Raw genomic sequence first — 17099 nt, 5'->3', positions numbered from 1 at the left:
AATGAAGTAGAGCCATATATGCCAGCATGGGCTGCATCCAAAATCATAACATGAAGGGAAAGAAAAGCAAATTGCAGACTGAAATGTAGAGTAGGATACACTGTATACAAAATGTAAAAACAAAACAATATTCTGTTTCATCTGGGGATACAGGCACGCTTAGTCAGAGTATTGACCACAAAGACCAAATTAAAGACATGGTTACCTCCAGGAGAAGGGGAGTGAAGTGGAAAACTGAACTAGATCTGCAGTGTTCCCTTTAAGAAAAAAATTAGAATGAAACATAGCAAGATGTTTAAATATGATAAAGCTAGGGTATATATTTGTCTACTACGTTTTTCTGTGTTAGAAATATGGTATAAGGGGAAAAAAGAATGAAAATGACAGGTGGACCTTGGTCTCCCTTGCCATAACCTTCCTGTTCTTCTTTATTTTGTTGTTTCTTGAACTCACTGACAGTAACATCTAGATGATAACATCCAAATGCCCCTGAGAAGGGCCAGGCGCAGTGGCTCACACCTGTAATCTCTGCACTTTGAGAGGTTGAGGTGGGTGGATCATTTGAGGTCTGGAGTTAGAGACCAGCCTGACAGACATGATGAAACCCCGTATCTTCTAAAAATACAAAAAATTAGCCATGTGCCTGTAGTCCCAGCTACTCGGGAGGATGAGGCAGGAGAATCACTTGAACCCAGGAGGCAGAGGTTACAGTGAGCTGAGATTGTGCCACTGCACTCCAGCCTGGGCAAAAGAGTGAGACTCCATCTCAAAACAAAAAACAAAACAAACAAACAGACAAACAAAATGCTTCTGAGAAGGTTGTCTTTCTATTCTTGACACACCAGACAGAACTGAACTGAAGAGGTGGACATCAGCAACATCAGCCAGTTGATGGGGAGGTGAGTTGACGAGGAGGTTAGGCTGCTGTGCAGAGTGGCCACTTGACTCCATTCCAGCCCACTTGCCCAGGGCCCCCTTCCAGAAGCTGGTACGTTTCTTAGGCTCGCTAGGACGCTGTTCAGACCTGCACTTCTGAGGATTTTCAGTAGATTGGCTTCTGCCAAGCTGCGTTGCAGATGAGGAAGGCAAAAGTAAAGTGTAGGCTGTTTTTCTGCCATTGTCACTCTTGCAGGTAAGCTGGCAATAGGGCCTTTCCTGGGCAGGGGAGCCGTTGTTGGGACTTTAGCTTTGTGGGTGTCCAGAAGGGTGTGCAGGTGTCCAGTCTGCTGGAGTGGACTGTGGCTGGGTGGTGTGTGCCCAGACCCATGGTGGAGGCAGTAGTTAAGGAGTAGTTGTGACTTAAAAACAAACAAACGAACAGGGCTGGGTGTAGTGGCACACACCTGTAATCCAAGCTACTTAGAAGGCTGAGCCCAGGAGTCCAGGAGTTCCAAGCTATAGTGTGCAATGATAACACATCTATGAATATCCACTGCACTCCAGCCTGAGCAGTATAGCAAGACATCAGATTACAAAAACAAAAACAAAACAATTATTTGTGTATTTATTTATTTTGAGATGGGGTCTCACTCTGTCACCCAGGGTAGAGTGCAGTGGCGCTATCTCAGCTCACTGCAACCTCTACCTCCCAGGTTCAAGCGATTCTCTTGCCTCAGCCTCCCAAGTAGCTGGGATTACAGGCATGTGCCACCACACCTGGCTGATTTTTGTATTTTTAGTAGAGATTTTGTATTCTGCTACTTTAGTAGAGTAGCTTCCCAAGGTGCTGGGATTATCAAAGACGTGAGCCACCGCCTGGCCAAAAACCACCTTTTTTTTTGAGACAGAGTTTCGTTCTTGTTGACCAGGTTGGAGTGCAATGGTGCAATTTTGGCTCGCTGCAACCTCTGCCTCCCAGGTTCAAGTGATTCTCCTGCCTCAGCCTCCCAAGAAGCTAGGATTACAGGCATGCATCACCATGCCCAGCTACTTTTGTATTATTTTTAGTAGAGACGGGGTTTCACCATGTTGGCTAGGATGGTTTCGAACCCCTGACCTCAGGTGATCCACTCACCTTGGCCTCCCAAAGTGCTGGGATTACAGATGTGAGCCACCATGCCCCGCAAAAAATAATTTTTAATGGAAGAATATAAAACACCTGAAGAAAACACATACGTACTGTATATATAATGATGGCTTTTCATAAACTAAACACATCTGTGTAACCAGCACCCAGAACAAGACAAGAAACATCAGCTCCCTAGAAGCCCCTCTTGTGTCCCTGTGGGGCATGATCTTCTTCACAAGGGTGGCACTATCCTGACTTCTAACACCTTAGGTGATCTTCCACACTTTCTGTATGTCCACGCAAATGGAATTATGAGGTACATATTATGTGTCTGACTTTACTCAGCAATGTTTGTAAGATTTATCCATATTGTTGCTTATAGTTGTAAATAGATGGTCTATTCTCGTTGCTAGATAGCTGTATGACTATAACACAATTTATCCCTTCAACAGTTGATAACCAATTGAGTAGTTTCACTTGGAGGGCTATCATTTGGGGGTGTCACTATGAACATTCCAATGAAAGATTCGTGGTGAACATATGTACAATTCGTGCGTTGCTGGGCTGGAGAGGGTGCGTAAGTATATCTTTGATGGACATGTGGCAGTGACTTCTTGATTCTCTGTCTTCTGGATGGTAACAGTGGTGGCTGCTCCTGTGGCCCATTTCATGGACATCTTCTGGGAGGATCCTGACAGCTGGGCCTGCAGCCATCCTCCATTATGCAGAGATGCTCCAGGCTACTAAACCACTGCAGAAAATCACATTTAAAAATATAGATTCCAGCTGAGTGCGATGGCTCACGCCTGTAATGCCAGCACTTTGGGAGGCTGAAGTGGGTGGATCACTTGATGTCAGGAGTTCCAAACCAGCCTGGCCCACATAGCAAAACCTCATCTCTACTAACAATACAAAAATTAACTGGGTGTGGTGGCTTGCACCTGTAATCCTAGCTACTCCGGAGGCTAAGGCATGAGAATTGCTTGAACCCAGGTGGCGGAGGTTGCAGTGAGCAGAGATTGTGCCACTGCACTCCAGCCTGGATGACAAAGTGAGACTCTGTCTCAATAAATAAGTAAATAAATAATTAATTAATTAAATTCCCATTATTCCCAGTATGGCCACATTCAGTTTATACAAATTTAAGCCTCCATCATTTATATCCTCATTTATGTTCTAATACTTTCTCAGGTGGATACATTTTTTTCTGCTAACCTCGTCCTCTTTTTTTCAAAGTTCTCTGCTTGCTTATATATATTCCAAGCCATCCAGATTGTGCTTTAAGGAACTTCGCCAATAAGATGACATGGTACTTTTTCAAAGCACATCCCAGGTAGCGTGTTTATCTACTTGAATAGAGTAGATTTTTTTTTAACCTCACCAAAAAATACTTAAGTGAGTGAGATTTATTTTTCTCTTCCCTTTTGAGGAATTTCGGGCTCTTGGCAGGCAGGTTGGCAATCATTTAAAATGTCTAACTAGGCTGGGTGCAGTGGCTTACGCCTGTAATCCCAGCTCTTTGGGAGGCTGAAGTGGGTGGATCACCTGAGTTCAGGAGTTTAAGACCAGCTGACCAATATGGTGAAAACTTGTCTCTACTAAAATTACAAAATTTGCTGGGTTTAGTGGCGGATGCCTGTAATCCCAGCTACTCGGCAAGCTGAGGCAGGAGAATCGCTTGAACCCGGGAGGCAGAGGTTGCAGTGAGCCGAGAGCCTGCCAGTGCACTCCAGCCTGGGCGACAGAGCAAGACTCTGTCTCATAAATAAATAACTAAAATGTTTAACATTTAAATACTGAAGGGCTGCCAGCAAGTACAAATGTCACTTGGCCTAAAGATATATGTATATATATACATATCTTTTTTTCATTTTCCTGGGCCTCATTTTCACAAGCTTGAAAAATTGTAAATCTCCACCTTAATATAACAATTAACTTACAAATATTTACTAAGTTGAGAATTGATTTTTAAATCTCAACACCATACTATACTAATTTGAATAGTAAGTATGAAAATGTGTGTATGAGGTCAGGCACGGTGGCTCACACCTGTAATCCCAGCACTTTGGGAGGCCGAGGCAGGTGGATCATGAGGTCAGGAGTTCGAGACCAGCCTGGCTAATATGGTGAAACCCCGTCTCTACTAAAAATACAAATCTTAGCCAGGCATAGTGGTGCATGCCTGTAGTCCCAGCTACTCAGGAGGCTGAGGCAGAAGAATTGCTTGAACCCAGGAGGCAGAGGTTGCAGTGAGCCATGATCACACCACTGCACTCCAACCTGGGCAATAGAGCGAGACTCTGTTTAAAATAAAAAAATGAAAATATGTGTATGAGTATGACTTGGTAAAGACACATACACGTTATGTACCCTGCTGATATTTATTCATTAAAAAGCAATTCTAGAGCTCATACTGGGAGCAGCAGTGCCTCCGCTGTGGAGAACACAGTGAGCTAGATGTCCCAGGCTCTGCCCTGAAGGGACTCACAGTCAGAAGTAAAACACAACACGCCCACACATCACTGAAGTGCAAGAAAGAATGAGAAGAAAATCCATGTGGGCTAGACAGACAAGGCGACACTAAGGTTTAGGAGACAGGAGAAATTCCAGCTGGAGGACTACATATATTATGTGTGTGCATGTGTGTATAATTACAATCCTCTAGCTGGAATACATGTATGTGCATATATATATATATATATTTATGTATATTATGATGTTTTGACATCTTTAAAAAAAAAAAAAACCCTCCCTGGGGCAGCCAATTCTTGGAGATAAGAAACAGGCTCAGGTTGGAGCATGCCTTTGATAGGCAAACAAACGATCCAGAGCCAGCACTCCTCTAACTTGCCTGCAAACCCTATTAGACAGCTCCTCTACCTCAATCATCCCAAGGTCAGGTAGTACCCCAGGCAACCAGGGACCATCCCTAGAGTCCAGAGCCCACCAGAAATCTCCGCACTAGCCAATCCTATACTGTCCACTCTGCCCTGCCTTGCCGTTCCTGTGGAAACCACCATAAAGGCCGTGGCCTGACCCTTCCCTGACTCCCGTCTTCCGCCTCCTGGCCACCCTGGTGTCTGCTGTGTGGCCTGTGTAGCAAGGCATGCCTCCTTTCTCTAGGACCTATGAGTATAATGCACTTTGCTCTCCCTAGTCACTCCTTTGTTGCCTAAAAGAGTACAAAACAAGGATCAGGAAAGACTTTGTGGAGGTAATGTTGAGGGATGTATAGTACGAGTTTTCAAGATTGAGGCTGGGCGCAGTGGCTCATGCCTGTAATCCCATCAGTTTGGTAGGCCAAGACAAGTGGATCACCTGAGGTCAGGAGTTCGAGACCAGCCTGGCCAACATGGTGAAACCCCATCTCTACTGAAAATACAAAAATTAACCAGTCATGGAGACAGGCACCTGTAATCCCAGCTACTCAGAAGGCTGAGGCAGGAGAACCACTTGAACCCAGGAGGCGGAGGTTGCAGTGAGCCAAGGTCACAGCACTGAACTCCAGCCTGGGCGACAGCGAGACTCCGTCTCAAAAACCAAAAACAATGAACAAACAGAAAACAAAAAGAAACTATCCAACATTAATAACCTGAAAAGCAAAAAGGGCTAGCTGTTAATGATTAAACAGACATGACATCATTGCTATGTGACCTGGATGCTGACTGTGCCAGTCACAGGATTGCAGACGTCATCTCATTCATCTCCGAGATAAGGGATAAGTCACCTTGTGGCAGAGCCAGGACTTGAATCTACAACTGCAGATGCTCAGCCCTACATTCCTGCCTCCATGTAGACTATTTCCTATGAATTGGACAAATTATACTTTCTTGTCACATGGAATATTTTCAAAAGAAGTCTTATTTGTAATCCCAAGTCTCTTTGGAAAGTGAGTTAAGTATATAGAAATCAATTAACAGGTTGAATTATGACATCTATAATAATTTGTCAAATTCTGGCCAGGTGCAGTGGCTCACACCTGTAATTCCAGCATTTTGGGAGGCCAAGGAGGGCAGATCAACTGAGGTCAGGAGTTCGAGACCAACCTGGCCAACATGGTGAAACCCCATCTCTACGAAAAATACAAAAATTAGTGGGGCACGATGGGGGGGCACCTGTAATCCCAGCTACTCAGGAGGCCGAGGCAGGAGAATCGTTTGAACCCAGCGGGTGGAGTTTGCAGTGAACCGAGATTGTGCCTCTGCACTCCAGCCTGGGTAATGAGCGAAACTCAGTCTAAAAAAAAAAGAAAGAAAGAAAGAAAAAGAAATATCGTTATCTCTGTTGTATAACAAAGATATAATTCCTGAATTCCTGGTATGGAGCTCTAAAATCCCTTGGGGTTTTCTGAGTGGTAGTGCTTTGTTATGCTACTGAGGCAATGGTGGACCCCTAGACAGCCTCAAGATGGGTGCTGGTTACCAAAAGAGCAGCCCAGCTTGGTGATTAGAGGGTTGGGGAAGTTGAGGCACCTGACCTTGAAGAGAGGAGGGGGTCTGGAGGTTGAGATTAATCACAGGTTCGGTGGTTTAATCACTTGTGCCTACAAAATAAAACTCCAGTAAAAGCTCTGGAACCGGAGGCTTCCAGGGCCTCCTGGTTGGTGAACATGTTGATGTGCCAGGACAGTGATGTACCCTGATTCCACGAGGAAAGGCCACTGAAGCTCTGCATTTGGGACCCTCCCATATTCGTGTGCTTTACAGTGAAACTAACCGTAAGCATCATGCTTTCCTGGGTCTGCCAGTTGTGCCAGCAAATGATCAAACCTAAGGGGGTCATGGGAACTCCCGAATTTGCAGCCAGTCAGAGTACAATTGCCCTGATGACCCTCTGAGACTTGTGGCTGGTGTCTGAAGGGGACTGGTGGTCTGTGGTGAACTTTGCCCTCAATCTGTGGCATCTGCACCAGCTCCAGGAAGTTAGTGTCAGAATTGAATTGCTGTACACCCAGCTGGTCAGGTCAGTTTGGGTGGAAACAGAATGTCATATTATCCATTTAAAACTTGATGTCCAGCCGGGCGCGGTGGCTCATGCCTATAATCCCAGGACTTTGGGAGGCCGAGGCAGGTGGATCACAAGGTCAGAAGTTCGAGGCCAGCCTGGCCAATATGGTGAAACCCTGTTTCTACTAAAAATACAAAAATTATCTGAGTGTGGTGGTGGGTGCCTATGGTCTCAGTACTCAGGAGGCTGAAGCAGGAGAATCGCTTGAACATGGGAGGCAGAGGTTGCAGTGAACCGAGATCACACCACTGCACTCCAGCCTGGGCAACAGAGCGAGACTGTCTCAAAAAAAAAAAAAAAAAACTTGATGTCTAAGATGAAATACACAATAATCATTTTAGATTTGTTTCCCTTCAAATTCTTTCAGTTCCCAACTCTTACGAGTCACCACAAATGTGATGCCTTCTTTGTATTGTACTCATGCTCTGTGGAGAACAGCATGGCTTAGAGAAGGGGAACTGCCTTAGGCAGGGTTTTGATGGGAAATAGAATGCACATCCACTGGAATTTCTTTTTTTTTTTAAGTTTTGAATGAAGACATGATTTTAAAAAGAACAGACAGGTACTGTCGTGGTGGCTCACACCTGTAATCCCAGCACTTTGGGAGGCCAAGGAGGGTGGAATCACCTGAGGTCAGGAGTTCAAGACTAGCCTGCCAACACGGTGAAACCTCATCTCTACTAAAAATACACAGATTAGCCAGGCGTGGTGGCACTCACCTGTAGTCCCAGTTACTCGGGAGGCTGAGGCAGGAGAATCACTTGAACCCAGGAGGCGGAGGTTGCAGTGGGCTGAGATCGTGCCGCTGCCCTCCAGCCTGGGTGACAGAACGAGACTCTGTCTCAAAAAACAAAACAAAACAAAACAACAGACAGAATGAAGGGAACAGGCGGGAAATGATGCTGAGGCACCCAGGGAAGCAGTTACTACCCTCAAGCCTGAGGTATCATCAGTGCCTGGGTGGCAGAGGACCTCAAGAAGGGGCCATCCAGCAGGACCTGCCATTGCAGAATGACACAGCCCTGCAGAGCCACCGCCAAGTGGGAAGGGACAACCCCAACCTCTCTCTTCTCTCCTCTCCCAAAATAAAGCCAAGATAAAACGGAAACCCAGATGACTCACCTCCCAGGTAGAGGATGAAGCTGGGGGAAATGAATGATTTAGTGTTGAAATGAGCATAGGTCATTGTAAGAGACTGCTAGATTCCAGGACTGTCACAGATGGGTTGATGTTCAAAAAGTCAGCCTGGCGCGGTGGCTTACACCTGTAATCCCAGCACTTTAGGGAGGCTGAGGTGGGCGGATCACAAGGTTAGGAGTTCCAGACCAGCCTGGCCAATATGGTGAAACCCCATCTCTACTAAACACGCAAAAATTAGCCGGGTGTGGTGGCGGGCACCTGTAGTCCCAGCTACTCAGGAGGCTGAGGCAGGAGAATCACTTGAACCCAGGAAGTGGAGGTTGCAGTGAGCTGAGATCGCACCACTGCACTCCAGCCTGAGTGACAGAGTGAGACTGTCTCAAAAAAAAAAAAAAAAAAAAAGCTTTGATTGAATGTATTCAAAGATATAATATCCAGGAATGTTTCCCAGTTGATGAAAAACACCAGTCACCGATCACGAAGTCCAACAAATTGCAAGCAGAATAAATAAATAGAAACTAATAGAAACCCACACCTACACACATCATAATAAAATGTTAAAATGCCATTTACAAAGAGAAGACATTAAAATAAGCCATTAAGAAAAAGATTATCTCCAAAAAAGGGTGATTAGGCTGAATTAGTATCTGAATCACATCACTGAGGGCCAGGAGGCCGGGGAATGAGAGCTTCAGAGCAGGCACAGAAGTAGCTCTCAGCCGTTGCAGAAGGTGGAGTTTCCAGGACTTTCTAGATGGAGGGAAAAATAAAGATGTCCTTCAAACAAATAAAAATGGAGAGAGTTTGCCTCCAACACAGTTACTCATTAAAGAACTATACTGGGGCTGAACTAAAGGAATCCCAGATGGAAATCCTGAGATTCAAATGGTGATGTGTATATTGGTGCATATATGTAGAAAAATCAAAAGAATATTGACTGCATAATACAATAATAACAATGATTCATAATGTTAAAAAGTAAGAGAGAACTAACATGGGAAGGAGGCTTAGATTAGCATAAAGATTATAACCAGTATTCACCATAACACTAATTATTTGCACATAACACAAAGTCACAACCACGAATGCATATTCGTGAAGAAATAAAAGGATGAGTAAACAATTATGATTGTCCCTTTATGATTAAATATTCCTTTGCTGACATGTTTACTTATTTTGTCATCTACCAGCAATCATTCACAAATAGGCTATGGCAAAAGTCTAAGTGATAACACACATTCATGGAGAAACTTGAAACTAATGATACTCTAACATTTTCTGTAAATTGCAAAAATAATGTTTTGTCACTGACCTAGGTGTTTAATCTACTGTGTAAAACTCCAGTGTTTAAAAAAAAAAAAAGGGAAACTCCAGTGTTCAGCAGAAGTGAAAGAACTCCTTGGCATATGTTATTTTGTTTTATTTTATTTTATTTTATTTTATTATTTATTTATTTATTTAGAGACGGAGTCTCACTCTGTTGCCCAGGCTGGAGTGCAGTGGTGCCATCTTGGCTCACTGCAACCTCTGACTCCCAGGTTCAAGTAATTCTCCTGCCTCAGCCTCCTGAGAAGCTGGAATTACAGGTGCATGCCACTATGCCCAACTAATTATTGTATTTTTAGTAGAGACGGGGTTCCACAATGTTGGCCAGGCTGGCCTCGAACTCCTGACCTCAGGTAATCTGCCCGCCTTGGCCCTCCAAAGTGCTGGGATTACAGGTGTGAGCCACTGCACCCAGCTAGCATATTGTATTTTAAGCAGGCATTTGTTCAATAATTCAACACCTATCAAGTACTGGAGTGAGTGGCAGAGCCTCGCTGTGAGAGCGTTTTCCTAATTCATGAGGAGAGCCAGATGCTACATCCAAGAAGGGAGCTGAGCCCTAACTGGGTTGTCGGACCCTACGTCGTCTCAGATGGTCGGTGGGGGACACAGAGCAGAAGTCAGAAAGCTGAATTGTGCAGATGAAGTGAGAGTACCCTCTCCCTCAAAAAGAATTCACTCGAAAAATATTATTGGATACCAATTAGGTGCCATGCACTTTGCTGGGTGCTAAGTTGTAAACATGAAAAAGATATGCTGTCTAACTTTCCCCACTACTGGAAAGTGGTAAGTAAACACAGAATTGTATTATGGTTATTAAGCGCTATGGCATGAATGTTGGTGTACCCCCAGAATTCCTATGTTGAAATCGTCACCCCAACGTGATGGTGTTAGGAGGTGGGGGCTTTGGGAGGTGATCAGGTCACAGGGGAGCCCTCATGACTAGAATTAGTGCCCCTACAGAAGAGGCCCTGAGAACTCCCTCTCCCATTCCTCCACGTGAGGGCACAGAGAGAAGGCACCATCTGTGAACCAGGAAGTGAGCCCTTACCAGACACTGAACCTGCTGGCACCTTGATCTTGGACTTCCAGCCTCCAAAACTGTGAGAAATAAATGTCTGTTGTCTATAAGCCACCAAGTCTGTGACAATTTGTTCTAGCAGCCCAAATGGACTAGGACATTAAGAATCTGATGATGGTTTAGAACTCTCATGGTTTTTTTTCACTGAGAAGAGCATACCAGGATATACTTTTTCTATTAAAAATAATATGCCTTCTGATAGGACACATATTACTTCTATGAAAAGAAGAACACACTACTTCTATGAAATCTTTGCCAAAAGTGCATAACCCAAAGGAGACAATGAGGAACACTTGACAAACCCAGAGGGAGGGACATTCCTAATCCTGGTATGTAGTCTTCAAAATGCCAATATTGTAGAGGACAGAGAGACTGTGGAGCTCTTCCAGATTAAAGGAGACCCAAGAAATATGACAACAGAATGCAATATGTGACTCAGACTTCTGCTATGAAGGACATTGTTAAGATAATGGCAAAATCTGAATAAGATCTGAAGATTAAAACAGTGTTGGCCGGGCACAGTGGCTCACACCTGCAATCCCAGCACTTTGGGAGGTTGAGGTGGGCAGATCACCAGAGGTCAGAAGTTCAAGACCAGCCTGGCCAACATGACGAAACCCCATCTCTACTAAAAATATAAAAATTAGCCGAGCGTGTTGGTGGGCACCTATAATCCCAGCTACTCAAGAGGCTGAGGCGGGAGAATCGCTTGAACCCGGGAGGCGGAGGTTGCAGTGAGCCGAGATCGCACCACTGCACTCCAGTTTGGGTGACAGAGCAAGACTCCATCTCAAAAACAAACAAACAAACAAATAAACAAACAAAAAATAGTGTTGCGACGATGCTAGCTTCCTTATTCTGATCATTGTTCTGTGATTGTGTAAGAGGATGTCCTTGCTGCTGGAAATGCATGCTAACTATCTGGGCTAAAGAGCATCATGACTATACATGACTGTACTTTCAAAATACAAGCAAGAGATAGAGGAGGATAATGTAAATGTGGCAAAATGTTAACATTTGGAAGCAAGATGAAAGATAACACGGGAGGTCTTTGTGTGCTCATTAGAACTTATATTTAAAAAGGTAAAAGAACAAGAGTTAAGAGTTAGGCTTTTCAAGGATTCCTAGCACTCATTAGAAGCAAAATGAGGTTCATTCAAAGAAAGGAGTAAACACTGCGTTTGCTCTCTGAAAATAGTTTCCAATGAGGCATAACTACTCCCTGAAACTTTCATTTTCATGTTCCATCAAAGCAAGCTCAAGTTCCAAATTCCCCACCAGGTGTGCACGTTATGTGTTTGGATGGGTGTGGGGTTGCTTTGTTTTTCCTGAAGGTGAGTTCCAAAGTGGAGCTGAGCCATCTACAAAAAGAGAGCAGTGATCTAATTGCTGGTCTCCGGCATGACCTCTTGCCATTGACTAGCTTAAAAATCAGTTAGATTTAGCTTCCAAGCACGTGTCAATAAAATACATTCCAGATTTCTCAGCTAATACATTTCCAAAGAGTAGGTTTGCACAGTAGTACAAAAACAAAAATTGTTTTTGAATGGAGTCTCAGCAATAGGGAGCCTGTTTTTCAATTCTCTTTTAGATTCTTTTAATGGCTCATTCATGGGGGCTTGATCTCAGCTGCAAACACTGAAAAAAAAGAACCCCATAGTTCTAAATGCCTAGGAAATTGCATTGCTGAAGTGATTCTCTTGTAACACTCTCTGGTTCTTTTGCCAGCCCCCTGAGATGATGCTTCTTGGCATACATAGAGACTGGAGACTTTTTTCCTACCTCCAGTAGAGGTCTGGCCTTACTCCAAAACAAAGCCTGCACCCAACAGATGTTACTGCTAAGAGACGTCGCCTGGAATTCATACCCAATATTCTTTGACAGAAGGGGCTAGTTGACTAACACTTAGAATGATTTTTGTCATTGTATATTCCTTTCACATGTCAAGGTAGTTTGATCTCCAGCACCTACTCATTTGCAGATATTCACTCATATTTTTCCTTCTGAATTGAGAAATTGATAATAATCAGCGATGGATTTAGCATTAGGCCAAATCTACCCTAAGAAAACAAGCAGGTGTTTCTCTACCTCAGTGTGGAAAAAAGAATTCCTCTAAAATCTTCTACAGGCTTTAATAAGTGTTTATTGGACCCCAGAAATCATATAAGAAATATTGGCTCAGCCGGGCGCGGTGGTTCATGCCTGTAATCCTAGCATTTCGGGAGGCCGAGGTGGGCACATCATGAGGTCAAGAGATCTAGACCATCCTGGCCAACATGGTGAAACCCCGTCTCTACTTAAAATACAAAAATCAGCTGGGTGCGGTGGCACACACCTGTAATCTCAACTACTCGGGAGGCTGAGGCAGGAGAATTGCTTGAACCCAGGAGGCGCTGGTTGCAGTGAGCCGAGATTGTGCCACCGCACTCTAGCCTGGCAACAGACTGAGACTCCATTTCAAAAAAAAAAAAAATTGGCTGTAATCTCAAGGCTTTTTATAAAAGCCTTGTTTTTTCTATTTATGTTTCTATTCATTTATGTTTTCTAACAATACTAAATTTTTTTTTTTTTTTTTTTTGAGATGGAGTCTTGCTCTGTTACCCAGGTTGGAGTGCAGTACTGATCTTGGCTCATGGCAACCTCCACCTCCTGGGTTCAAGCAGCGAGTCTCCTGCCTCAGCGTCCTGAGTAGGTGGGATGACAGGCGCGTGCCACCATGCCTGGCTAATTTTTGTAATTTTAGTAGAGATGGGGTTTCACCTTATTGGTCAGGCTGGTCTTGAACTCCTGACCTCAGGTGATCCACCCACCTCAGCCTCCCAGAGTGTTGGGATTACAGGCGTGAGCCACCGCACCCGGCCACAATACTAGATTAAGGTCAGAAAAGAACCCAAGTAACTTCCTTCTCTGCGAAGCTGTGAATATCTCTTTCCTTCTTCTGCTTTCTATTTTTTTATTTCTGAAAGCATGCACTAAGCAGAATAGAGGAGTCCCACGAATGCTTTGAAATGATATGATTCCAGCTCAGCACGGTGGCTCATGCCTGTAATCCCAGCACTGTGGGAGGCCAAGGCAGGCGGATCACCTGAGGTCAGGAGTTTGAGACCAGTCGGGCCTACATGGCAAAACCCCGCCCCTACTATAAATACAAAAAGTAGCCAGGCATGCTGGTGTATGCCTGTAATCCCAGCTACTTGGGAGGCTGAGACAGGAGAATCGTTTGAACCCAGGAGGCAGAGGTTGCAGTGAGCCAAGATTGCGCCACTGCACTCCAGCCTGGGCAACAGAGCGATACTCCATCTTAAATAAATAAATAAAACCATTCCTTTTGTTTTCAAAACCCAAATCTCCTTTAATATTTCATCTTTCCTCACAATCAGTTTGACCAGTAAGCATGTGTTTCAGGATCCCTTTTCTGAACAGACTTAAGCCTGGCGGAGAAGCTTATTCTCCGAGGGCCTTGTGGGACTGCAGCACGGCAGCAGGGTTCACTGTTCTCAGCTCCGGACAGTGCCTTCCAACTGCTCTTACGAGTCCTGGCCACACTCAGTCATAAAGTAGAAGGCTCAGATTCTTGGGCTCTGTCTTCCTCCTGTCTGACTGCTGTTGACTAAACAGTCATATCAAGTCCCTAAGCCTAGAGACTGAGCATCTGCTGTTCTCAGTCAGGCCCAGGTGTAGCAGGAAGGACTGAATCCTATGACTGAGTGCCTGTCCACAACCCCAGCCCTTCCTCCCAAATCGACTCTTAAAACCTCCTGACACTTAGAGGCTGTGGCTTTTAGGTGGGGCTTACTAAAGGATAGCAATGGAGGGTAGATCTTCGAGAATTAAAGTAGGGAAAAAGCGAGATATGTGGGATGTCTAAAAAGTACATAACTACAAATAATGGCCTCCAAACATGGACTGGGCTGAGTATATACCTAAATAATTGAAAGCAGAGACTTGGGTTTTGAAAACAAAAGGAATGGTTTTATTTATTTGTTTGTTTGTTTGTTTGAGATGGAGTATCGCTCTGTTGCCCAGGCTGGAGTGCAGTGGTGCGATCTTGGCTCACTGCAACCTCTACCTCCTGGGTTCAAACGATTCTCCTGTCTCAGCCTCCCAAGTAGCTGGGATTACAGGCACGCACTAGCGTGCCCATTCATAGCAGCATTATTCACGGTAACTAAAAGATGGAAACAACCCAGATGGATGGATGAATGGATAAGCAAAATGTGGTCCATACACACAATGGAGTGTTATTCAGCCTAAAAGAGAAGGAAATCCTGTCACATGCCACAACACAAGTGACCTTGAAGGCATGATGCTGAGTGAATAAGTCAGTCACAAAAAGCAAGCACTGCTTGATTGCACTTATACGAGGAGCCTAGAGTAGTCAAATTCATAGAGACAGAAAGTACAATGATGGTTGCCAGGGGCTGGGAGGAAGGGGCAAAAAGGAGTTATTTTTAATGAGTGAAGAGTTTCAATTTGGAAGGATGGAAAAGTTCTCCAGATGCATGAATCCAAATTAGGTTCCTGTATTGCATCCGGCTGATGTATCTCTTAAATCACTTTTAATTTATAGTTCTTGCTCCACCCCATCACCATCTTTTTTTTAATACTTTGCATTGTACTGTGACAGTTGCACAATATGAGTGTATTTTATTTTATTTTATTTTGATATGAAGTTTCGCTCTTGTTGCCCAGGCTAGAGTACAATGGCGTGATCTCCATTCACTGCAATTTATGCCTGCCAGGTTCAAGCCATTCTCCTGCCTCACCCTCCCCAGTAGCTGGGATTACAGGTGCCCGCCACCACACCTGGCTAAGTTTTGGGTTTTTAGTAGAAATGGGTTTTCACCATGTTGGCCAGGCTGGTCTCAAACTCCTGACCTCAGGTGATCCACCCTCCTCGGCCTCCCAGAGTGCTGAGATTACAGGCGTGAGCCACTGTGCCTAGCCATGAATGTATTTTATATCGCTGAACTGTGCACTTAAAAATGGTTAAAGAGGGCTGGGCGCGGTGGCTCATGCCTGTAATCCCAAAACTTTGGGAGGCCGAAGCGGGTGGATCACGAGGTCAGGAGTTTGAGACCGGCCTGGCCAAGATGGTAAAACTCCGTCTCTACTAAAAATACAAAAATTAGCTGAGCGCAATGGTGGGCACCTGTAATCCCAGCTACTTGGGAGGCTGGGGTAGGAGAATCGCCTGAACCTGGGAGGCGGAGGTTGCAGTGAGCCGAGATCACGTCACTGCACTCTAGCCTGGGTGACGGAGCAAGACTCCATCTCAAAGGGAAAAAAAAAGAAAAAAACTGGTTAAAGAGACTGGGCACGGTGTCTCACACCTGTATTCTCAGCACTTTGGGAGGCCGAGGCGGGCAGATGGAAGATTACCTGAGGTCAGGAGTTCAAGACCAGCCTGGCCAATATGGTGAAACTCTATCGCTACAAAAATTAGCCAGGTGAAGTGGCACACCTGTAATCGCAGCTACTCAGGAGGCTGAGGTAGGAAAATAGCTTGAACCCAGGAGGCGGAGGTGGGTGGATCACCTGAGGTCAGGAGTTCTAGACCAGCCTGACATAGATGGTGAAACCCCATCTCTACTAAAATACAAAAAAATTAGCCGGGTGTGGTGGCAGGTGCCTGTAATCCCAGCTACCCAGGAGGCTGAGGCAGGAGAATCACTTGAACCTGGGAAGCAGAGGTGGCAGTGAGCCAAAATCATGCCAATACTCTCCAGCCTGGTGGAGTGAAACTCCATTTCAAAAAAAAAAAAAAGAAAAAGAAAAGAAAAAAAATGGTTTAAATGGGTAAATGTTATGCTAAATATACTTTATCACATTTGGAAAAAGCCATGTGGATTGGAGAATAAAGGGACAATATTCTAGCCAGTCATGGAAATGGCAGAGATAGGCTCTTCGTTTCTCAAATAATCGTTCCCTTTTCTCCTTTGGCTATTCGAAATGCATTACAGGAGTTAGGATTAAAAAAAGAAAGCCGCTGAGTGAAGCAGTTCAGGTATTTCAGCAGATGGTGTGCTGGGCCACTGACCACTGGCCGCAGAATGCCTGCTGCAGGCAGGAAATAAAAGCCCCTTCCATATGCAGGAAACGACAGTTGGTTTAGAGTCCAGGAGGAAATCTGCTCATATCTGTTAGATTCTGCTTTAGGGTCATAAGGCAGAATCTTCCCACACTAAGCCCAAAGTATTCAGAAAGCTGTCACCAGGTAATGCTTCATTCTTCTAAGCTTTCAGTTTTCCTTCTTTTTTTTTTTCTTTTGTTTTTTGTTTGTTGTTGTTGTTGTTGTTGTTGAGACGGAGTCTGGCTGTAGCAAGGCTGGAGTGCAGTGGCGTGATCTTGGCTCACTGCAACCTCCACCTCCCATGTTCAAGTGATTCCCCTGCCTCAGCCTCCTGAGTAGCTGGGACTACAGGCACACACCACCACGCCCAGCTAACTGGTTTTTCTTTGTTTGCTTGTTTGTTTGTTTGTTTGTTTGAGATGGAGTCTTGCTCTGTCGCCCTGCCCAGGCTAGAGTGCAGTGAA

Source organism: Chlorocebus sabaeus, chromosome 14 (assembly GCF_047675955.1).
Source record: "Chlorocebus sabaeus isolate Y175 chromosome 14, mChlSab1.0.hap1, whole genome shotgun sequence".
In the NCBI taxonomy this organism is placed as follows: Eukaryota; Metazoa; Chordata; class Mammalia; order Primates; family Cercopithecidae; genus Chlorocebus; species Chlorocebus sabaeus.
Note: the sequence above shows the minus strand (reverse complement) of the source record.